We start from the raw sequence: 24,989 nt of genomic DNA, 5'->3' as shown, positions 1-24,989 counted from the left end.
GCCTTTTCTCTGTGCCAGCCGAGAGACAGCGATACCAAGCTCCTGGAGCGCTGGTGAGGGCGACAGAGAGGAGGGGAAGGAAAGGATGAGAGAGGGAGAGAGAAAAAGAAGAAAGAAAGAGCGAGAAAGTCAAATTAAGAGTGAGGAAATTCAGAGTCAAAGAAAGAAACAGAACTAGAAAGAGGTGAAAGTAGTGAAAGGGAAAGAGAAAGGATGGAGACATTATGGTAAGACAAAAGCGGTAGGAAGAAGAAGGAGAAGGAGGGAGTTTTGAGTGATAGCGAACACGCCTGTAGATGAAAGCTGGTGGAGGAGCGGGACGCTGAGATGCATCACCACTGTCAGAGCATGTTCAGCCCTCAGGGACAGCCAGGGGTAAGTCACACACCACTGTGCCACACGTGCATGTGCATCTGATACACACGGCTGCACTCACACTCACACTCATTCATGCATTTAAACACTATGGTATTCTTATGTATGTCTAATAGAGCCCTTTCTGCAAGGCCTACAGGCCACTCATACGTAGTGGACACTTGAAGGTATGGTTATTGGATGAACTGAAAGAAATGTGTATTTCTGGTAAATACTGTTCTCATCTGGTAGCTGGTTCAGCACAGAAGCTCCACGGCACTTTTAAAGCCAGTATCGGCTTCGAACCTGGACTTCTCCGATTTGAAAGTGGCCCTGACAGCATTTTAAACACATTTACATCCTACACTATTAGAGTCTGTGCTCCTTGTCTTTGTTTGCCAAGGATAGTATGAGATGGGCCATTTTATAACAGAATAACAGATTTGAAAGCTTGATTAAGAGCAGAGTTTTCAGGGGATACCGTTATTGGTGTATGTGGGGAGAGGAAGAGAAGCTTTGGCTGCGTGGAATCAATTTCATGTGAAGTCTGACAGGCTGTCATGGAATCATTATGCAACCCCCAGAGACAAAGGGATGCATTAAGAAGCTGTGTTTGCGTGTGTGTGTGTGTGTGTCCATGTGAATCTTTGGGCTCCGCTGGCACTTAAGCACACACATTCCTGCAGAACACAATTGTCTACTCATTTCTGGACAGGAAGTCAGAGGAGGCAGAGCCAATAGTCCCAGAGAATTGGTAGTTGTTGGGTAGCAGTGCTGTGAAGCCAGCTGATGTTAGGTGGTTGAGGCGAGGGGTTGCTTTACCCAGCCGACCTATCAGGATGGAGTGTGTTTTATTGTTGCTTCCACTGATTTAGTCACTTAAACCCCCTGAGGTGGAGGAATTACAGGCAAGAAGAGGGTGATGGTCTCCATTTCACAGAGGCTCTACAGCAGCTGCATTAGCTCCACATTACAGGCCTCGGGAGGACAGCTGGGGGGGACAGAGGTCGTCATCGTGGGGGGGGGGCCGCCATGGTAAGTGCTTGTCATAGAGATTGTGTATGTGTGTGTCGAGCCGCTCACCTGGTCTAAGGTGGCTGTTATGCTAATTTTTTACCTTTAGCAGCTATTTATCTTTTTGTTCTTTCTGCTGTAGAATTATGTTTTAAAGTCCTTTTTTTTCCTCAAAGTGGCTGCTGCCCAGGGAAAAAAATAGATTTCAGCCGGATTCATGAGGATTTAAGATAAAGCCATACGGCTCACATGTACAGCCAGGTGCCATCAAAGGCGGGGTCAATTTTCCTTGCTCTCAACTTATATATGTTGTTGCAATTAGACTCTCAGACTTGTTCCCAGAGAAAAGTGTGCAAATGTTGTAATAAAAAAAGAAAATTATAATATTCTGTGAAGCTGTGGCATTCGTGAATGATGATTCTGTTGCGTTATGTGGGAAACCTGCAAAGATCTCAACTAATTTCATTTTTGATGGGCTCAAAATGTCCTTATTTGTACTGCACAGTCAGGAAGATTTGTGTAGGTGTGTGTACCATTACACAGAGTAGGGTAGCTCATTAATAGGCCAGGAGATAGCAGGTACTGTACATTCCCTACCCCCCACCCCACCCCTTCAAGGTCCCCTCTATCTGGGCTGATATTTCTGGACTTACACACTCAGACATATTTTCACTCTTGTTTTCTTTGCAGCTTTTATCTTACAGCAGATCACTATTTTCTCCCCCCTCCCTCCTTCATCTAACAGCTTCTTACATGTTCTAATAATTGCCCGAAGCGTTGACACTGATAGCACATGAGTGTGTTTGTGTGTATGTGTGTTTGGCTTGTTTCTCTGCCCTGGAGCTGCTCTCAGCCAGCCAGCAGTAATTTGAATATTGAAACGCATAAAACAGTTACTGTATGCAACTGTGTAATGCCACAAACCCCTCTCAGCTGTGAATCATTATCAACACTTACAAACTCACACTGTAGAACATTAGAATATTAGTTCATCTCATCCTGCTGCTTAGTCACTGAGATCTGTGAGGAATCAAACTAAAGCTGTGTGTCAATTTGAAAATCTGTGAAAAAAAAAAAAAACGTATTTCAGAAACAAGCCTCCTATCAAAGCACGCAAATAACAGACGTCCCCAATTGAATTAGTTTGGTTTAATTTGATATGCAGTAATTCAATCTGTTTCCCTTGCTGAGTGCTTGGTCATCCTTCCCTGACTCCGACAGGCAGCGAGGCGCCAGCCGTGTTCGCTGGGCTGTGGTTTCTCTCTCTGCAGAGTATAATGTGAGGATACAGCAGTATCGTCACACACCGAGCTGGTGCTTGTGTTTCCTACACAAACACCGGTCATCGTGGTCATGTATGTGTGTGTGTGTGTGTGAGACCTCCACTGAAACAGAGCAGGATAGTTTCCAGAGAGTGTGTTTGAATAAAGGCCCTTGGGTGTGGCATTCACTGTAGTGTCAGTGCTGTATTTGATTTAATATATTTGATACATTTAATCCTGTTCATAGTGTTTTTACTGTGAGGATTCAATCTCATCTTACCAAATAATTGTTGCAAAGCTCTGATCATATATGGTATTACGGCATATGTTTGATTATTTCATACATGTGGAAAATGGTTGCCTACCTTTCTAAAAACACGTTCTGATCGTGGCTGTAATTTGATTCCAAAATAAATGGGAATCATCATTTCTATGTGACACAAAACAATATGTTTTATATCTATTAAATCTCTAATACAATTAGATTTAATCAGTACAGTCATCAGTGACGTGGTTGTTTCTAGTTTTTCATTCACAAACGATATTTTGGAAGAAACACAACCTGCAAGTAAATAGTAAATACACTACAACTATAGTGCACATTCATTATTTCAAAAATATAAAATGTTACACTCATGTTGACATAAATGCACTGTACACTGGTGTGTACTGCAGTGGAAAATACTAGACAGAGTAATATGAAATTACTCAATAGCGTTATTATCAGTACAGATCTGAATTCAGTGTAAATCTCGCTGATGTCCCCAGGCCAATGTGAAGCTGTGTTTTTACACCTTTCAGCAACTGAACTTAATATTGTTTCAAATGAAAGCACAAATTCTGTAGGGATAATAAGATGTCGGTAGAGCTTTCATTATCTCCAATCACGATTTAAATATGAAGAATCAACTTTCATGCTTAATCTCAATATGGCACAGAATTAGGGAAAAGGAAATTAGCAGTATAGCCTGTGTTGTGTGATAGTTGTGTGTGGTACGTTGCATCCTTTACTTCTTTCTACTGGCAGTGTCCTGTCTGTTTAATCCATGTAATAAAATAAAGAAATAAATTCTTTAGACAAAATACCATGATGGTGGTCAGAAAGAAGGAATATGCTGAACTGAGGGGGGGTGAATTGTGGTGATCTCCATCACGTTTATTCATCAGGGGGGAAATAGGCGACATATTAACTCAGATATTTTTATTATGTTAGTTTTATGTATGTACCACTAAAATGAAAAGAAATAATATATATTTATATATATTTTTGTATGGTCCAGGTAGCCAGAATTGACAGTGACAACAGTGTAACTGTCCCGAATACCCCACTCTGCTGCATTAGATACCTGAAAGTGAAATTACTATAAAAATGCATTAAAAAACTAAACACAATAACTGAAAATGCTGTGTCTAGTATGTCAATGCATATTATTACCATTCTCCTGAATTCAAGTCATGTTCACTTGGGCGTGTGTGTGTGTGTGTCACCAAGAGGACGCTTAAACCCTTTGTTCTCTATTACAGAGTCGCTAACAAAGACAACAAATTTCTTTACATTTTTCAATAGATATTTTAACGCTGTAGGATGTCTGCACATTTGATGCTGGAGTAAATGACATAACATTGTTTCAATTTAACTTGTATTAATACCTGCAAATGTTATTTTATTTGCACCTTTTAAATGGATTCTATTACATGTCATTTCGAATTGGGTCTAACAAAAATGTTTAAAAAAGCACAGCAGACTGAAACCTGAGTTCATTTTGTCTCCAAGGGTTAAAATTCAAATTATAGAATTTATAGAATTCTATAAATCTATAAATTCTGTAAATGATTTTATAATGTATAGAATTTATAGAATAATTATTCAAATTAATTGAATGTATGGAAATTTATGAAAAATTAAGAGCACATTAACTAATAAAGTCATACGTGACATGTTGTTATTTTGTCCTCACACCATCCCAAACTCTTCCTAAAAGGTTCCACTCTGCTGTTTTTAGGATTTACAGTATGTCTGAGCTGCTGTAAGACTGAGTCAGAAACTACAAACAGCTCACTTAGCTGGATTCAAACACCTGCAGTCAGCAGAAAATACCACAGATGGGTCCAGTGGACATCGTCCTCGTCAGTTCCATGTTTAAACATCCAGCAGCTTCCTATCCTGTTGTAATGGCACCATTACCATCCATCAATAATGCAGAGAGGGTAAGTACATGTAGCCACACTGCCCCTCAGGACTAACAGCATATGGACGTGAGAGCTGTTTCCTCTCTGATGGCCGTGCAGAATTGGGGGTTGTAAAGGTGCCTCTTTGTTTATCCTAACACCTAACCCTTTTGGCTAAAACACTAACACGCACACATGCACACACACAAATGTGTGAAAACACACAGTACATATAGACAGAGCTGCACAACTATTGTGTGCAGAGAAATACACACTTGCACCAATGGAACAACACACATTTGACATTTCCACACTGTACACATAATAGCTAAGGAACAGGCAGCAGAAATAGAGCACATGCTCTCACATGCACTCACACACACATCACATGATCACACGTCCTGTGAGCGGGAGTCTTTGTGTGCTGGGAGCATATAGGAGTGAGGATAAGTGTGTGTGTCTGTGTGTGTTGGAATTCCTGGAGTACAGGGAGACTGCAACAAGGTAGACTGTTGATGCTGCATGATTTTTACCGAGACACTGTGAGAAAGTGTGTGTGTGTGTGACAGAGTGCTACTCCTACATGTTTCCATCTAGACAGCGCTACGAATCTGTGTGGGAGGGGTTATGAGAACAATGATGGGTTCTCGTCTCTCCCTCCTTGCACACAGTGTGTGTGAGCGCATGGGAGCACATGTGTGATGACTCGGAGTGTGTGTGTTTGTGTGTGTGTGTGTGTGAGTGTGTGTGTGTGAGAACAGCAGTGGACTCTCACATGTGGCTGTGGAATTGAAAGGTAAGTCCTTTTTCTTTGTCTTTGTGTTGTTGGATTTCTTCACTCTGTGCATTTCATGTTTATGCCATGGATTTGTTCTTATTTGTTCTTTTACTGTCTCTCCACGCTTGGAAGTCCATTTTCTGCAACTAGTGATGGATTTGAACTGTATGCTCGTGCTTCTTTGTTCCCACTGCCTGACTTACTGTTAGCACCCACCACCCTTCCTCTACTTTTAGCACATAGATAATTAGTGTGGCTTTGAACGCATTAAAGAGCCTTTTGCCTGGTAGTAAGTCCTTCATCCACACCTACCATTTGTCTTGTGTCACTGTGATGTGTGCGTAAACTGGCTGTAGGCTGCAACAAAACATATAAAAAAGCCCAGAGGTTATATACCCTCAGCCCCAGTTTCTCAAACTGGTTTACACCAGGGTTCCCTGAGGATCGTCCCCGAATTATCATTGTCTTCCCACGCACCATTTACACAAACACACTCACGGAAGAATCAGTTGTAGTGCATATGTATGCATCCTAGACAGCAGCAGCAGCAGCAGCATTTCCATATCAAAGATTGTCTCCTACCAAAGGAGCTGTAATGGGCGGTAAACTTCCATTATAATTTGTTGCAGGCTAATATTAGCTCCTGGCTGTGCGCTGGATGACATCTGAGGGACAACAGAGAGGAAGAGTGTGTGCTTGTGTGGGGGTAGGGGGTGGCGGGAGGGAAAGAGAAGCTGGAAAGAGAAGAAGGTGAGAGGGTCGTTGAGATGAGGTGAAGACATGAAAATGAAGGGAAAGGACAGTGGAATGAAAGAAATGAAGCACAAAGGGTTGTAGAAAAAATAGGAGGAAAAAAATCAGTGTGGAGTGTTTTCACACGCCTGGTTGCTCCCTGTAGACACACACGCACACACTACAAACACACACACATCCCTGTCGTCCCTCCCCCAGCCTGGGCGTATGGATGGCAGACAAACCGGCATTAATAGCGGCCCTTTGTTTGACATATACATAGCTGCACACAAAGGTATCCAGACCTGAAATAGCACTGTAGAGTGGAGGCATGGCACACACACACACACACATACACATAAATTCCCTCTCATCAGGACCACTTCTGATTGGCTCAAAAGAGGGGGAAGCACAGAGAATGTTAAAACCATCAAACAAGGCTTTAATTAAAATGACAAATTTCTCCTTCATGTTTGTGATTAGAAAAACTATTTCTAGATTCTGCTGACATTATAAATGATAATGCTGCGTTCAAGAGCAGCTGTGTGAGACCTTTGTTTCTCCTCAGACAAAAGAAATGGCTTTTGAGGCTGCTCCTCCTGAAGCGATGTGACTCGACTGTCGCCAGGATCCTTGTAGAGACACGACATGAGTCTGCACAATTATTTAGGAATTCATTTCATTTTTTGTTTGTTTTGCTTCCAGTTTTTATTCAAAAACTAGAGTCAGGGCAGAGAATAAAAAAGTTTTATATAGATTCTGAGTAAATGCAGCATATTACAGTAAATGTGCAGACCTGAACAATGCAGGAACAAAGCAAAGAGTTACATTTTGTGCAAACAGAGACCAGGGTAATAAGCTGGGACTAATGTGATTGATGCACTAGTGTGTGGTTTTGATCTGATCAGTCAGAGGTTAAATGCTAAGTGTATTGTCAGGGCATGAGTACACCAGGAGTTACACACACTGAAGTAAAAGACATGATAAACCTTCATTTATGCCTGTTAGAGCTCCCATGCCTCAGGGAACAGGACTGTATCAAGTCTCCTGACACCTTTTATGAAAGATTAACCCCGCTATGATAGATTAGCCAGCTGTGTTTATTTCCAGGAGAAACTTCTTTCTCACAGAGACAAAGAAGCAATAGACAAAGAGCGGGGAGAATATGGTAAAAGAGAAGAACAACATACTTTTTTTTTTTTTTTTTTTTTTTTTTACATCTCCCATAAAGGCTTCATCCATATTCCAGGGCATCTTTTCAATGAGATGACAAGCCTTCTGCAGGAATCTGTGGTAAATGGATTTCACACCACACTCCTCGCAACAGGGGATTTAGGGCGCTGCCGGGCAAGAGAGCAATATCCACCACCGGAACGTCAGCAGTTTCCAATCCACTATTTGAACTGCAAAAGACTGTCGAAAACACTGAACGAGACAGTTTGCAGCATTAGCCCCACGCTCATCATCATCCAATCCACAAAACACTAAACACTCTGCAGCAGAGAAGACCCCACGCTGGTATTTTCACATGATTAAACAGGCATGGTTTGAATCTGGACTTGCTGGCAATTCTATTTATGAAAGCTAAAGTCTTTGTAAATGTGAGGAAGATGAATTTTCTTTTTTTTTTTTTACCATGGAAGTTATTACCACAGCGTCTAATCCCACACAGTGTGCTTAGCTACTTAGAGAAAAATAAACGTGTGTGTGTATGTGTGTGTGTGTGTGTGTTTCTATGTGTGCGTGGGTGTGTATGTGTCTGTGTGTAAAAGAAAGAGAGAGAAAGAGGTGAGGCTTTAATTCCAGCTGAGGATGGCAGGTATGTTAAAACCAGATAAAACCAGACATTAATTGAGCGACAGAGTTTTACGAGTTTTATCATAGAGAGAGAGCGTGTGTGTGTGTGTGTGTGTGTGTGTGTGTGCAGAAAGGAGGATTTATGTGTGTGGCCTCAGCCAGTCCGTCTCTTTAATTCTGCCTTTCTCTGCTGGTTTTGTGCCTCTTTGGTCGAGCTGAGTGGGTGTCACTAGGAGGCTGGAGGTTGCAGGGAGAGATGAGGTGAACCAGGTGCATGAATACATGGAGAACATCAGCATAAAGGAATGTCTGAAAAGCCTCTTGATCCCAACACAATCTTGAAATCAGAGGGCTTTGAAAATCCACTCAAGGCCGTTGTTTGTTACTTTCTAAAAGCATGAATGATTTCTGTTGACTTCAGATTCTCACACGCAGCAGTTCAAATCAGCTTGGAAAAGAGGACAAAAACCTGCCTTTTCAGCTGCTCTTTATAGAACAGAGTTGTGTGTGTGTGTGTGAGAGAGATGGTTTGTTAATCAATAGTCAAATGTTCCTGTCAAAGTGATGCAGATGAAAGCTAATGCAGTGTGCTATTTAAGGCTCTGTATGTGTGTGTGTGTCAGTCAATGAGCAACCTCTGTTTGGAGCTTTTAGCAGAGCAGTGAGGACACATTTGCTTTCATTTGAGGAGCAGACTGAGGTAATTTTGACCAGACCCTGGAGCCTCAGTGCTCATCTTTCTATTCCAACCTCTTTTTTAGGCTGCCCTAATTCCATATCCTCGTTTCTTAGGAAGGAGGCGAGGGATTGTTGGAGCACAAAGTACAGCATGACTTCAACAAAGATCCATCTGAATGTAAAGCGCAATCATGTGTTTGATATAAGGCCTAATTATTATATGTCCCTTATTTTGGTTTTTCACAAGCATTATAGGCTTTAAATGAACAGTCCAAACAAATAAACATTATTTGCCGTTTGCCCAGATTTCAATAAATGTTCCAATTATTTCAATTATGTTCACATGAATATTGTTTCTAAATAGATTGATCACCATGAAATTTGTCTCATCTCTAGCTGTGTTACGCTGTGCTAGCAGAAAAAAATCTTATATCTGACACATAAAACCAAATCAGCCTGCATCACCTCATACTGACAAATCAAGTCAAGTCAAACTAATCTCTGGTATAGTTGTTATTGGTTATATAGAAGTACTTTCAGGTATTTTAAGTTATGTATTTTGTACATAACTTAAAACAGATTATGTATTTATGCATTTAAGTAATAATGTTTTGCTCTGAATTCTCTGAATTCAGCTGCCCAAAAATTGCACAAAAAGGCCGAAATTTTTAAAATAATAATAAACACGCAAAACTGTTTTATAAATCAACCACACAATGTATGTGATGCAAGAAATGTTATACAGAGAACGTAATTGTTTTATAAAGTGAAGTAAAACCATTACATTACATTACACACATTAATTTAAGTAGCACATTCAACCTATTACTTAATCTAATATACAAATTTGACGTATTTCAAAAATTGTATATTAGACTCATCTACATTTATTTAATACCTATAGTTACATTTTAGAATCCGAATAGTAAAACAAAATACAGTATAAATCATCCGGCTTTATTGATTCATGGCACGAAATTTTCAAGCTACCTGCTAGTACTATATTCATTAACATTAACATTAACATTAGAAATATTAGGTTCAAAAGCTCCATTGGTACCAGTTGCACCAGTATAGTGATGAACACATTAATATAATAATTATAATCCAGTAATATTCACTTGAAATTTTGCATGAGTACTTGCTATTACTTGGTATTTTTTGCATTAGTACTTTGTAATATGCTATAAGTGACAGTGTTTCCACACCTGTATTAATGAAATTAATATTTTTTGTAAAAATATGTGAGCTTATCTTGATGTGAACAGCTGCTGTTGGCAGAGATGTTCACTTCATTTTTTGTCCGACGCAAACCCTTCAAACCAATCAGAGAATTCAAGGATTTCTGCTTCAAGAAGTAAGAGGAGAGGTGTACATGCAAGATAGTATGATAGATTTTAAAAAAATGCTCGATTAAACATTTTGGAACATTAGTCATAGTGTTGTTGCAGACACTACATATTCAGTACATGTAGGGTCAACTGGATGCCAGAATATTTTCCTGAACCACAAATATTTCAAAATAACCCTATGATTATTAACAGTCATGTGTTCCTGTGGTTTTGAATTGATGATGTTAAAATACACACCTCCCAGTGCCACTGGTAACTACCTCACCTCAAAGGCAAACCGTTCAGACTCCATTTACTCTCCCTCCATGTCTAAATCAATAGTTGTCTGCTCAGCCATTACACCCCAACAACCTCTGCCTCCATTGGTCCATGAGCAGCGCCTGCTTTCTCCTGAGCCAATCAATGTTAATAATCATAGCTGGGATATAGGCAGGGAGCTGTGCACCGTGCGGCTGCATCACTAATGAGCTTATTATCAAACGTAAAGTGGACCTCATCACCACCACACTGCCTGGGAGACACGCAGTCAATAGGGAGGCAGTACCCACAGATGAGCTATAGGGACAGCACACACACGTACACACACACACACATACAGATAAGAAATATCTGCAAACACACACAGGCATCCAATGCCTGTGCGCATTTACTGAACACTTTAAAGTTATTTGTTGCCCTGAATGAAAAAGCTACAGTGTGTGTGTGTGAGGGTGTGTGAGGTGGGTCCAGTTAAAAACACACAGCAATGGCCCTTTATCATTGTTATTAAAGGAAAACCAGTGAATGAGTTTGACATTTGCTTTCTTCCTGCAGACTGGTCACCAGCCTTTATTTGGAGAGCACAGAGGTTTTTCGACTTGCAGCGCTGGATTCATGTGAGAGGTAGGGAATTACTGCTAATTAAAGTGTTTACTGCTTTTCTACTGCCTGTTTACTTCAACAGTGTGAAGACAAAGGTCGGCTTTGTTTGGCTTTGATTGTGTTGATATGATAAGTCTGAAATTTAGTGGTTCTTCAGTTACTTCTTTTATAATTTTTCTCCCCAAATGAAGCAGAAAGATGGCATATTTTAACCACTTACTGTGTTTGAACACAAATCTGTGACTAAAGAGAACAATGGCACAGAAAACAGTACAATGTGGGCGAGCTAATTTGAATATAGTAATGCTCGCAACACCCTTTCTTAACATTTTAATTAAAACCACAAATTGATTTGACTTTTTGGAAAGAGTGAAACTACAACAGTTAAATGTACTTTCAATTAATCTAAAACCTAACTTTCTTAAATAATAAGTTTTTGCTGTCATTATCCTGAGTCACTCTCTGGGCTTCTGCCCTGTTTGTGCTTGGTATGGAACAGTGTTTGATCAGTCAGACAGACAGAGAGTTGGAAATTTTTACTTTATTGTCAATAAGCGCCACTAACAGGAGAACTCAGAGGCGTTGAAACCCATTGTCTGGTTTAGGTAAAAATGGACTGAACCCAGAATGACAAGGATTATGATTTAATATCAATTTAATGTATAATATCAATGTAAGAACATCAATTGGTGCTATAGGTACTTCATGTACTTCATGTTCCACCAGAGATGTTTGAAAACCAAATAGTACTGATATACTATAGATTTGGTCATATAGGCATATGAGGCATATTCAGATTTTTTATTTCATATGTGTGTAACACTACATGTATCTGTATACTATTTACCATAGAAAGAAAATATTGACTCACCTTTTGCCCTCGCACAATGCATATCAAAAAATCCTCGATGTGCTTCAGATGTGTAGATTCTTATGGGGATAAAAAAAAGAGACATCTCTGGATTCTTGCATTTTTTGCGCACTGAAACCTGTCCGAAAATTATTTAAAATTGCTGGAAAATGACACTGATTCTCTACTCTTCCTGAATGGGCTTAATAATTTCTAGCAAAAAAGCAGGTTTACAACTGATTATTGTTGGTCAATTTCCTACAAAGAGCTGCTGTAGATGCTGTCATTTGGAAGTATAAGTATGAGGGAGGTATTCTGATGTACTAAGTGCTGTGTCATAGGGTATTCAATAAACACTATATGACATCATCAACTATATGACATCGAACTACCATTCGAGCATTGTCATGCTTTGAATAGCAAGTCTTTATCAGCCCATAGTTAATTACACCAAATTAATCATTGCTGAAATGTATCTTTCCTTTATGTTCCAAACATTCCGTTTTGTTTTAAAGTAATAAAGTCATCATCAATGCTGTGGTTTGTTACCGGGAAACACTGTGGTGAGGTCTGCATAATAACTATAAAACTGTGTGGGAAAATGCTAAATTGTCTTTTTGTATATACACGCATGGTTCACAGTACAGCTTTAATATGTTTGTCACAGCTGTTTCCACAGTATTCACCACTTTGTTTTGGGCCTATTAATATTTGCTCTTATATTAGATGTATTCCATGATAAAAAAAAAAGTTAATTAATGGTTATTACCACTGGATCTATTGTGATATTGCTTTTATTACCTGAACATTATTCCTTTATCACCTTGTTATTTCTAAGCTTGAATGTAAATAGCGGCTCTTCTGTACATTATAAGCATGCTCAGCGAGCCAAAATGGCTGACATTGGTAGTTAAAGCTTTCATGCACTAGATGCAAACATACATCCTCAATACGCTCTGAAGATGTGCTTTGTCCCAGAATAGGGACCTGCATAGATAGTGGCCTCTCTAAAATGTACAGTCCTTCACTATATACATTAGGATGAAAAATTGAATTTGTCAGGCAGCTGAGGTGCAAAGCATGTCAGGCCGTCCTCTGGTGTGTCCACAGCTCAAAGGAAGACTGTGGCTGTCAGTCTGTCCATTCAGCAAATCCTGCCCCAGTGGAGCTGCCCATCACACAAATACAAATATGCACACACACACACACACACACACACACATGCACACACACACACACACACACACACACACATATGCATGGAGTCCCTCGGGGGTTTGGCAGACATCCTACTCAGTTAACTAGAGGGATAAAGCAAACTGTCGGCCACACTGCACAGCTCTCAAAGAACGCCATAGCAACCTCCTTTTATCTGCAAATAATCCTGAGCTTTCACTCTCATCCCTCAAAGTTCTGATTTTATTGGCAGGCTCCTCTAAATATACAACAAACTTGTTAATAAAGAGATAAAGGTCTTGTCTGAGAATGTTTTAATTAGTTGGAAGTTCTGAGTTGGACTTAATCTGATAATCCTGTCTTTACCTGCTTAGTAACTGTGAGTCACTGTTTTCAATTTAAATTTGTTCCCTTGGAAGTATTAAACAAAATTACATAATTGCATAAATGCATCGGTAGAATTTTAGTTACACAACTCTTACATCCAGCTCCTTGTGGGATTAATCATTTAATCACTATCTGACTTCATCTTTCTTCCATCATTTTCACATTAGGATTAATATAACAAGAGCTCTCTCCTTCACCTGTCTCAATCAACTTTATATTTCAGTCTTATTACAGATCCTATCATTTAATGTGGCCTGGAAATGACTCCAGCCACAATGTGGCCTAAAGGTACCCACTTCTCATTTAAATTATTCTGCAAAAAGGATTATAAAAGTGACACGTTTGGTACTTTTATGATCGAACCCCAGAGTTCACATAGAAGCTAATTAGATAAAGCAACAATGTAGGTGTTGGTAATCAGCCGCTCTGCCGCTGATGAATCTATTTGGTTCTTGTAGAAATTGGATAGTCAGTAGTATCACCTGCATGAAAGGAGAGACGATGGCACTGCCCTGCAGAGACACTCGGAGCATGATGTTACATTTCTAAAGCCTGTGTGTGCAAAGAGTGACTGTGTCACTGTCTTCCCCACTTCCATCTTATCTCTGCCACATTCTTCATCTGTCTCTTAGCTGTCTTTCTTCCTGTATCCTCCCTGTCTTCCTCTGCTTTCCTTTCCTTCGCTCTCTCTCTCTCGCTTCCTGTCTGTCTATCAGTGAATGCCAGCTGGTTTGGTACTGCTGCAGTGTGCCACGCCTGCCAAACATCCAGTCAAAGAAGGCCAACCAGTCTCGAGTCACCGCTTCTCTTTATGTTTTCCCCTCTCTGCAGCTGCAATACAATAGCTCCCCCATCATGAAGTGATCAGTACCTCCCCGGCCTCTCCTCGCCATCAAGTGGCACAGCACTTTGGTACATTGTGCCTATGACTTGCAGGCACAAGAGGCTGTGTGCGTATGTGTGCGTGTGTGTGCGAGTGTGTGCATGTGCTGCTGTGCGTACAGAGCACTTAGAACCTGGAAATGTAACTGAGAAGGAAAAAATATAAAAAACTATATATATATAAACAGTAGGTATGACAGGACACATTGTGATTGAATGAATTAGAAAAATGCAGCAAACTTTGAGCCAAAGGATAAAAGTTGTATCATTTACAACCTCCCATTGGAAATAGATACATTTATCACCCAGTAATACTTTACACACTTTATACAATACTGATGGTATTGATATGCACATTTTGCTCTGAATAATCTAAGATCAGTATAATGATGTTTGAGGCTAAACATTCTGCATAAAAAACAGGAAGTTGCGAAAAGGACACATCCCTACAAAAAAAAGAAAAAAAAAATGGGGGGAGGGGGGTGTCAATAATCTCTCGGCAGCACCCACGATACTGATACACGAGAAAATAATGCTTTCCTGCTACAGTATTTTAAAAAAGCAAATTTTTTTAATAGGTCAAACCAAAGGGAACTATTTTCAGTGGTGGCTCAACACCCATTTGGTGCTCTAATGAGTTTTTTTCAAGAAAATCGTGATGGGTGTGGGACTCACTTAAAACAAAACCACTGTGTGAAGGAATAAAGGAACCTGTCACCCAAGGGTTCTTTGATGTGTTTATAATGAAGTCATTTATGGACACAGAAGAATAAGAAACACACAAAAAAGTCTTGTTAGTAGGCAGCAGCCTTTTTTGTCTTTGGGTCATTTTATAGGGGTTGTTGATGTGCCTGTATCTATAGTTCTTGCTTGTGTGTTTATCAGTGCATCTGTAGCATCCTCTAAGCCTCCAAGATGTTGATAGCAGCCCATGCGGAGAGACAGACACAGACCAGTGACTTCTTCTAATGAGCAGACTGTTGTTGGTCTGCCGTGGGGACCCTGCTTCAGGGCTGGCACACCCTACATGGGTTTATGAACTAATTAAGCACTAAAAGTTGCTTTCTTTAAACAAAAAAGTCAAGATTTATATGTGGAGCTCAAAGGAAACTTCTGGGAGAGCGAGAAAATAACATCCCTAGGTTTCATTTGTGTTTGGATGCAGTGTGTTAAGGGCTCAGACGGGTTCATATTTGGACTGTCTACCAGAGGAAGCTGTCTCCTATTCATAGGCATTAATTTATCTTCTTGCTGCTGTGCCTCTGTCCTGATGGGCCTTAAGACACCGTCATCTTCAGTTTGGAAAGTATATATGGATCAGGCCCATGAAGATTTACAGTTATGTAGCACATAATACACGGTAAATATATTACAAGTGAACAGAAAATCCAAATTCTAAAGATTCATTCAAATGCTTTTAGGTTGCGCTGTGGCTCAATAACTCTTAGGTTTCATTTTTCAGTTCAGGTCTACCACATTTACCACATTTCAAGTGATATCAAGAAATGTCCATTAAAATTTACTGCCAAAACTGCATCTTCACATTTTAGGTAAAAGTACTAGCAAAACAGTGTAAAAATACTTACTGACCTAAAGCTGGTCAGTTACTTTATTTTAAAATATTTTTAGTAGAGAAAACTCTAATCATTTATCCTTATATGTTGTACAGACTTACAGAGCAGCAGTGGCAGCAGAGCAGACATGTTTACTTCTAAAGGTCATTGAGTGAGACTCACCCTTCTAACCAATGAATTTCTATCAGTTCATCCCAAACATGTTGTACTAGTCACTTAAAATAACCGTTGTTCTATATTCAATAAAATCCAATGATCCTTTTAAATCCTGCCTATCACAAGTCAGTCTGGGCATTTCCCAGGTTGCACAATCTGTGAAATATTTGCAAATACAATTTCATCCAATCTCTGAAGCAGCAGAATTTTTTTCTGCTCATACGCTGTAGCTGTGACTTTATGGTGACTGCTACTTTAACTATACAGCTCCTTTCAAGCGTCTATCAGTCAAGGTCTTTTTCCACCTCGCTCTGGGAATCCAGAGAGCTGTTGGATTGGCAGGCAGGGCCGCTGTCTGCATCATCTCTGTCACCTGTCCTGCTCAGCAGCCAGCTGCTCCTCCTGCGATAAGACTAGGGTTTATTCTAGGGCTGGAAATACTGGACTCAATCTGGCTGTCCGCCGATCACTCAGCCTCTCTGTCTCTTCACAAACTACAGCCAATATTCCTGGCTGTCAGTCAGTTAGTTAGGGCTAAAGCTTGATTGTAAATCTCTTTTATGTCTTTTTATTTTTCTCATTGGCAGTAACATACTTTTACAATGTTTCAGTCACCAGAGTCACATAATAATGTCTATGGGATGGATAATGTAACTTAAAATAGGGAAACATCTGCTGAAGCTGTGAAAAGAACTTCCAAATGATGGTGAACCTTAACTGAAAGATGAGCCCTACTGTATGTAGATCATTTCTTTATTGTATACATTTATGAAAATGAATGAGGCTTAATGAAAGACCGCGTGAATGCAGCATCCCTGTTGCTCCCCTCATCTCTCAATGTCAGCCACTTTCATCTCATTTTCCCTCTCCTCCTTACAGAATGAATGATGGTAAATCAATGATGCCAAAGTCAGGTGCCACGTGAATGACTGATCTAAACAAAATGGGCAATAGGAAACAAAAAGCTTGCGTTTATTTAGCAGCGGGCAGACTCTATTTCACTCCCCATCTCTTTCTCTTTGTAGAGCAGAGTAAGCATTGCTGTCTGAAAGGAGTATGAAGGATGGACGGCTCCAGCAGGAGCGGGGAGAGGTGGGGCAACATGGACCCAGGGGAGAGCAGTGTTAACTGGGTGTGGCATTGCTGGCCAAGCTGCAATGCTGCCAAAGAGCATCTGGATGAAGGCCATAATGCCAAAAGCAAGAAGCCAGCAGTGCTGACTTTTCTTCCTTTTACTTATGGAAATATGATAAAAGAGAAGCCTTTCTGCACAATATACAACTTACCATCTTGATGTGTATTTTCTACACAGCAGGTAGTTAAATCCTTTACAGCAGATTTTTCTTCTTGTATACCTCTACAAGAAACAAACGTCTTGTATTCACACTTTTAAAACTTACAAATTGAAGTTAGTGTAACTGCTGTTTATATTATTAGGCAGTTACATTCTCAAAAGATCATAATGTTAGAATCTTACTTTGGAGGAAATTATTTTGAGTATAGTACTTGAGAGTTATTTTCCATCACGACAGTATGATGTTGAGGTAAAACATTGTTACAGTGTAGTTTAACAGAGCAAACATGGACTTAGAGATCTGCCGACAAATTACAAACTTAGAAATTAACCAACTTAATGACTACTTGAATATTTTCACAACTTAATTCCTACAAAATAGAATTTATAGAACTGAAATATTTTACTTTGAAAAACACAAATAGTAGTTTTACTTTCCTTTTGTAAAGTTACCAGAAAATATTACGAAATATTATTAACATTTTTTATGTTTTTTTGTGTGAACTTAAAAAGAGCAATATTGCTAAAATGTATCCAGATTTTAATATAAATAAAATACGTAATAGGGGAAACAATCCAACCTTTGTCCTATCAGGTTACATTATGTCAGTCATTTGATCAAGAAAAAAGAAGATCAGATAAAAATGCTTCAACAAATGTAAAATATGGAAAATGAGAAATAAAAAGAATTAAGTAACTAAAAGTTATACAGATAGAAACTCAAAATGTTCAAGATGCATTTTTTTTTCTAAAGGACAATGTAAAATATTTGTTTTGTGGTATTTAGATTTATTCTGTAAAAAAGCAAACAAAAAACTTAAATTCTGTAATATGCATTTCTATTTCTTCCGCAAAAAGTCAAATGGTCTAAGTTGATTCAAACATAGTCAGTCAGCATATACAGAAACACTCTGAGCATTTAGCCACAGTACATATGAAAGGTCAAGATTTAACACATACACCTATTCTGGTGCATAATCCAAATCCTCAGGGCTCCTCTGCCCAGGTGGTCCTAGTAGTGATGTCATCGTGTTTACGATGGGTCCAAATTGGAACGTTGTTTTGCCAAAAGTACATCTGTCCGTCAATTTGCACTAACTAGCATCAGTATTGACAATCTGCCTTCAATAAGGCAGGTGTTGTAGTACAGCAGGTTTAATGTGCGGAAACCTTCTTTTCCTCTCGAATCAATGTTGTTTAAAGCTGATATGATCAATTAGACTAACCCAGCCACATTTATCTATTTGTACCTTAGAGTTTAAATTCAGACATGCTACATACTGTAATAAATCCTTTGAATTGTTAAAGAAAGAAAAAGCTGTATGTCACCTTTCTGCAATGAATGTACAGTATAGGATGAGTATCATCCTCACCTTGAGAATACATTTTTCTTCTGCTCCTGTGGTAAATGAATTCACTCAGTGTACACGCTCATGTTGTCTTGTTTCTGGGAAAGTTGTCATTCCGAAGGTGTCTGCTAAGCAAAATATAGTGATGAATGGAATGCAGATGAAACCTGCAGGAGAGCTGCCGGGCCTGTCAGAGACAGGCACGAATGCTGCCAGATGCTAAGCGGATTTTCTCCCAGACGTGATTCAATCATAGGCCATCACAGACACACAGACAGACAGACAGACACACAGTCAGCAGTGAGATGAGGATGGAACAGGTTAGGAGAATATGGGCGGCATCGGTGCCGAAGACATTTACCAGGAGATGATCATAAAAGGAAATAAAAAGACTATCTGTAACACATTCTTTTACTTTTAAATGTTTTCTAAGTGAAATAGAGAACGATGCGGAATGTGTGGGACTGAGGTATGAATTGGAGGTGTTTTGAATTGGAATCTTAGGGCTAAAATTGCAAATAGAGTTCGAACACATGTTAAACACAATCAAACCATGGTTCCTAAACATGTACTTTATAATGCATAAATAATACATTATAATGCATAGAAAGTGTTAATGTACATATTTGGCAAGTTGCAACAATGTTGACCAAATGGTCTGTGTCAAAATATTAAAGGCAGTACAATGTCCACATGTACTGATAAAACACTGTTAGATTTTTCGTCGGGCTCACAGCACTTCCTCTGTCTCCTCCCAGCAAGACTGGTGCAGGTAAAAAGTCTCCTTATGCCTCCTTATGTTTCATTTGTACAAACAAATCAGGCGGTTTGAGAGACTGGATATGGAACAGCAACACCACTTATCGTCCTCGTACAATGCACACTCGACGTCGTTCACACATATAAAAGTGAAGTGGCACAAGAACCCCCATGTGACCCCAATATGGTCTCAAGTTAGAGCTAAAGAGGCCTTTCAGATGAGAGGTAAAACGTCTTCAGGAACCTAATGCAAGAGAATTTTCACACCGCAAGTGCTCCACCACTACGTGTCATCGAACCCCAGTCTGCCACATGTAGCTCTGATGGCTACATGTCCCTCACCACTCTGATCCCAACATTTTGACTTTCTGCTTCATTACATAATTTGCACATTGTGTCGTGCATTGTTAATTCAGCTGTTACCAGCTTTCTGAAACACTCTGAGTTATATTAAAACTGTGAGCACTGGAGACGACGCTGAGATGTGTAGATTTCCACCTTACTTGCAGGTTTAATGTGTTAAAGCTGCTGAGAGATTTGTAGACCAGGAGACAAATCTTAAGATCAATTCTGCTACAGAGAGGAAGCTGAAGGAGTCCCAGGAACTCTGTTGTTGGATATTTTAGGATGGATGAGCTTTGAGGAAGGCCGGGCAGGTGGAGTTTGATTGTTTACTCTCTGTTAGTGATAGATGAATTCACTCAGGCATCCAGAAAGACGCCTGAATTGGGCCGTAGAAAAACCGCTACGGCCCAATGCAATGTGACAGCTTTGCTGTAAATGTAGTCAAAGCTGATAAAGTGAGCAGCTCAAGACAAAGGCCAACATTTACCGACTTGTAACGTCGAATGCAGTGGAAATCGATGAAATTCTTTAAATAAGCTTCAAGCTTCATTTCTTGACTACCTTCGCATTGTCCAAAACTCTGATGCTAGTCAAATGCAATAATATAATAAATATTCTTCTTTAAATGAGAATCTCTCTTCTCAGATTTAGAATCCTTCAGCTAGTTTCGATTAAATCTTTTTGCCTCCCTCCTACACCCACCCTAAAAAAAGCTCTAAAAATGCGGCTTAGTGGGTTTTCTATCTTCTTTATTCCCCCACATTCTGCTCCTCTTTGCCTCTTTCCTCACTCAAGTGTTTCTATCCATTATGCACAGTGACATTCTTTGTCTGAAGGACACTGGCATTCAGCCAACATCTTCCACTGGGCCGACCCAGCCGTTTAATTGAAACCCTAAAAGAACTTTCTTTTGGCACAAAAAGCCCTTATGTGGGCTTTGTTGCAATTAGATTGACTAGAAAGGCCAGCAAACCTGATAAAAAGGGATTAGGAGAAACGTATTGCCAGGATGTTATGTTGAGTGTGACACAGCAGCTTGTGGAGGAATTAGTAAAGGCCTGACCTGTCGTGAATTTGATCAGGCAGAAGGACAAACCAACAATTAATGAAGTTGTCAAAGGCTACAGTTAAAACCCAGTTTGACAAACACAGTAAAAATTGGTCCAACTGAGCAACACAAGACGTACAGTGAACTACTTTACTCACCCACAGTCCACAACTGAGGGGAATTTCATCATGTGAGCAGAGTTTAGCCAAAAAAAGGTGGACACTAGGGAAGAAGTGTCTCTCATGATGGTTGGCTATTTTAACTGAAGCTGTGGTTTTGCTTTGGTGTCAAGTCCAAATAACAACCACAACTTGTTGTAAGTTGTCTGCAGAAAAAGCTCTGACACATTGCCTGCCCTGCACCAAACAGTGGACACTTGTGTCCTGCCATAAAATCCAACACCAGAATGATCAAATAATGCAGTAAAACAAAGGCACAGAAATGTTTCAAAAGCTGCATGTACCAATGCAAGCAAAATATCCACCAAACGTTTAAAATATAGCATCACAAAATCCCAGCGGCCTTCACTAAATGACAGCACTACATAGGAAAAAACTCAGTCAGGGACCATGACCATCAACTCCTCTTTCATTTTCAGGGATGTGCTCCCTTAACAGGGTGTCCAAGACAGTTAGCCGATGTGGGGTGTTGAATGACCCAATTATGGCAATATGTGTATGCACATCGTTTTCCAACACTGCAGCACACATGGCAATGTTTCCACCATGCTGACCTGGCACTTCTGTTGATGTTGCAACAGAGGTGCCGGGCGCAGCTGTGCACAATCCAATTTATTGCATTTCAAAATAAATTTAGAACAGAGTTAAATAGCCAAAATGAAAGGCTGTGAACACATTCTGAGCAGATCTACAACACGAAAGGACACTTAAGGCCTTGATATGTTTTAAAGGGCAACATCAGCCATTTTCCACTTGCTTTCTTTAGCTTTAGTTTATGTAAATGTACCTTAATGCTTTTAAACTTACCTCTGAGTTCTCCTTATTAAATATTAAATGACATCACCCGGACGGGTTTTTCATTATTAGGAGTTCCGATAATATCATCTGAAGGAGCTCTACAAAAGCAGATTGACAATGATTACAACTTTCATAGTTAGAGCAACGAGATGACATAATCTGAACTGAAGGTTCCTCCAAGTGATGTCACCTGGAGGAGTTTTTTGTACCTTTTCAGAGGAAAGTCAGAGGGAAGTTTAATGGTATCTATTTACATGTACTACCCAAACTAGAACCAAAAAAAAAAAAGAATTTCAAATCAGTTAAGTATCTAATGAAGAGAAAAGATGTGACCTTTCATTTTTAGAGAGTGACACAAAATAAAATGAATTAATTTTCATATAATCAATTGTACTGATAATGTCAATGTTTGTTGTCCTTGAAATGTATTCATTATGACTTGTTCATTTAACACGTTGTACTGGAACACTGCCTGATGATCATTTTGCTGTAAACGTACTTTACCGTGACACGACTTCAGCTCGCACACACAGCAGGCTGCTCAAGGTGGATTAAGGCTTGCCGCTGTGAAACCAGAGTTATTCTGAGCCCCATCGTGGTCCTGTCCTCAATACCAAGGCACTACACTGTATAAATAGACAACCAAATAGAGCAGTATTATATGCGAGGGCTGCCTTGTGCTTCTCTGTGCAGTCACACACACTGAGAGTTTGCTAAAGATAATCACTTACTGTGTTTGGGTTCAAACAAGCACTTAAAAGTGAGGTTATTAAGTTTCATGTGATTGTTCAGCTTTTTTCCATTTCAAACTTGCTGTTTTTAAAGCTTCGATGTCAAACACTACGTTTATTTGAAAAGCTCATTTTCCAGCTTTAAAGTGATTTTCTTGCGTCTGTCTCATTCGCTGCAGGTGAAGTCGTGTTGTGGGACCAGCTTGGCATCGGATCATCCCACTGTGGGCAAAGCGAGTGGGAGATGAAGACAGCTGCTGAATGCAAACTGCCCTCCAATGGGGACGGAGTGTACTGCACCCGTGCTGCTCTCTGGCCCAGTTTAGCCTCCTCCAGTCAGTGTTTTATTCCTAAGCACCTTCACTATCACTGCAGATAGTTGTAGAGTAGTGGCTGAGGAGCAGAGTGTACTGCAGAGGAAAGGTGAGTGATCTCAGTTCACTACTTTTTATGGTAATAAGACAGACTGATGGTCTCCATTGAATAGATGTAGACTCCATTTACAGCTGTGGCTCCACTGTGTCTGCTGTTACTGTCACCGAGTTACTGACGACGAACTGCTGCCTGCAGCCTTAACACTGCCTCTGCACTGTATCATTCGACTGTGTGTGGGTGGGGAGGGTCAGCTGGTGTTGTGAATCAGGCCGATGAAGTGTCAGACGCGGCTTCTTCACAACACCAGGGTTCCTCCCAACCATTTCCTGCCGGGAAACAGTGGGAAACTTCTACTGTATTTTGGGAGAGACATCACAGTAATGTTGTAGATTTGCTGACAGCAAACACTGTACTGTATTTGTATTATTCACTGCAGTGGAAACAAAAGCTGAGATGACCTTATCTATAACTCTGACCTGCAAAGTTTGGACATTTGGATGGAAATGAATATCTGTCTGTCTTTATCTGCTTCGTGTTATAATAAAATATGGCACTTTTTGGAACCTCGGAAAAAGTGTATAACAGAATTCAATCATTTCCAATTTCTTTCCAATCTACTCTATGTCTGACTGTAAAGTGAACGATGAAACTGAAAATTTTTTAAACATATTTGCTCATTTTGAAATGAAACATCTAGCAACATGATTCAAAATCATTAAGACAGGGGCATGTTGATGTTTTATCACATTTTCTTTTAGCAGCACTGTAAGCTTTATTATTCTGCACAAATAGATCCCTCACAGAATGGAGGATTCAGCTTCCACGATTTCCAAAACTAATTTTAAATTTGACTCGTCAGACCAGAGGACACCTTTCCTTTTTGCCCGGGTCCATTTAGGCTCAGAGAAGGCGGCCTTGTTTCTGGAGCTTGTTTTTCTACGCTTCTTTCTTTGCACGGTGCAGTTTTTACCTGCTATTGTGGATCCAGAGACAAACTGTGTTCACTGACAGTAGTTTTCAGAGATGTTCCTGAGCCCATGCAGTGATTTCAATATATCATCATATCTGTTTTTAATACAGTCCAGCGATACTATGGGATTCTGTGACAATCATAAATTATTATTGCTATACAACTGTTCAGAAAGTTATGATTTCCCAATACGGAGACACTGAGTGTTTCTGTTGGCAAAAGAGGACGATGGATTATTGTATTCAGTGAAATTAAATGCCTTTCTTCCTCTAGTTTCATTTTTCTCGGTGAAGACATTTGTACAAGCTGTCCCCAGCTCCTACAATGTCCCCTGAAGATAACAGAATTCAGGGAGAAAAAAATGTACCAATAATAGAGACAAACCTAAGGGTCTTTAGGGATTTAAACGTTCATTTAATAAAATCTGTTTAATATTAGCTACAGTAGAATCGGGACACTACTGTCTGTCTCATTTGTTTGGTGATTGTTAATGTCCAACACATAACTTGAGCAAGCAAAATTTCCCTGAACAAACCTAAGATAGAGAGAACTGGCATAGAGGCTGTTGTTGGGATTTTGACTTCCCCAACTTCTGTGTCTGTTTACAGTGAGATTTGTTATTAAGTTGTTAAACAACTTTTGTTGCCCTTGTCGCCACTTTTCTGTAACACGTTGTTGGCATCAATATCAAAATGAGCAAATAGCGTTCAACAAACAGTGAATTTCTCTGTTTCAACATTTGATATGGCTACTACTAGTGTCTTGTATTACAATATGGGGCAACACACTTTCAATGCCAAATTTGAGACTAAATAACTTTTTTGCAGCTTTCTCTCTGAACAATGTCAACTGTCAGACACATTGTGAAGCATATGCATTTGCTGGAATGGATCTTGTCATGTTGTAGACTGCTTTAACATGAGACAATGGCTGGATTCTGTCCATCCATACATCTACTACTGGGAGCAGCTCAATTGTCTGTTCAGATTACATCCATCTACATTGTCTGTCTTGGCTCCAGGATTTTTCAGTGACTGCTCGACTCGAAATAAACTTATGACTGCAACAATATACGTGTCGGATTGATTACTAACAGTCATTTAAGAGCTTTCAGACAAT

General features: G+C 39.7%; 1 long non-coding RNA gene across 1 annotated transcript; it reads left to right on the top strand.

The window, feature by feature from the left end:
• Positions 1-24,880, top strand: LOC137130791 (uncharacterized). The gene is made up of 3 exons (XR_010914893.1): positions 1-375; positions 10,950-11,018; positions 22,705-24,880. It is a non-coding gene; the product is annotated as an uncharacterized lncRNA (long non-coding RNA).
• The last annotated feature ends 109 nt before the right edge of the window (positions 24,881-24,989 follow it).

The sequence above is a fragment of the Channa argus genome, chromosome 7 (assembly GCF_033026475.1).
Source record: "Channa argus isolate prfri chromosome 7, Channa argus male v1.0, whole genome shotgun sequence".
Classification (NCBI taxonomy): Eukaryota; Metazoa; Chordata; class Actinopteri; order Anabantiformes; family Channidae; genus Channa; species Channa argus.
This window is presented reverse-complemented; position numbering and strand designations above follow the sequence as displayed.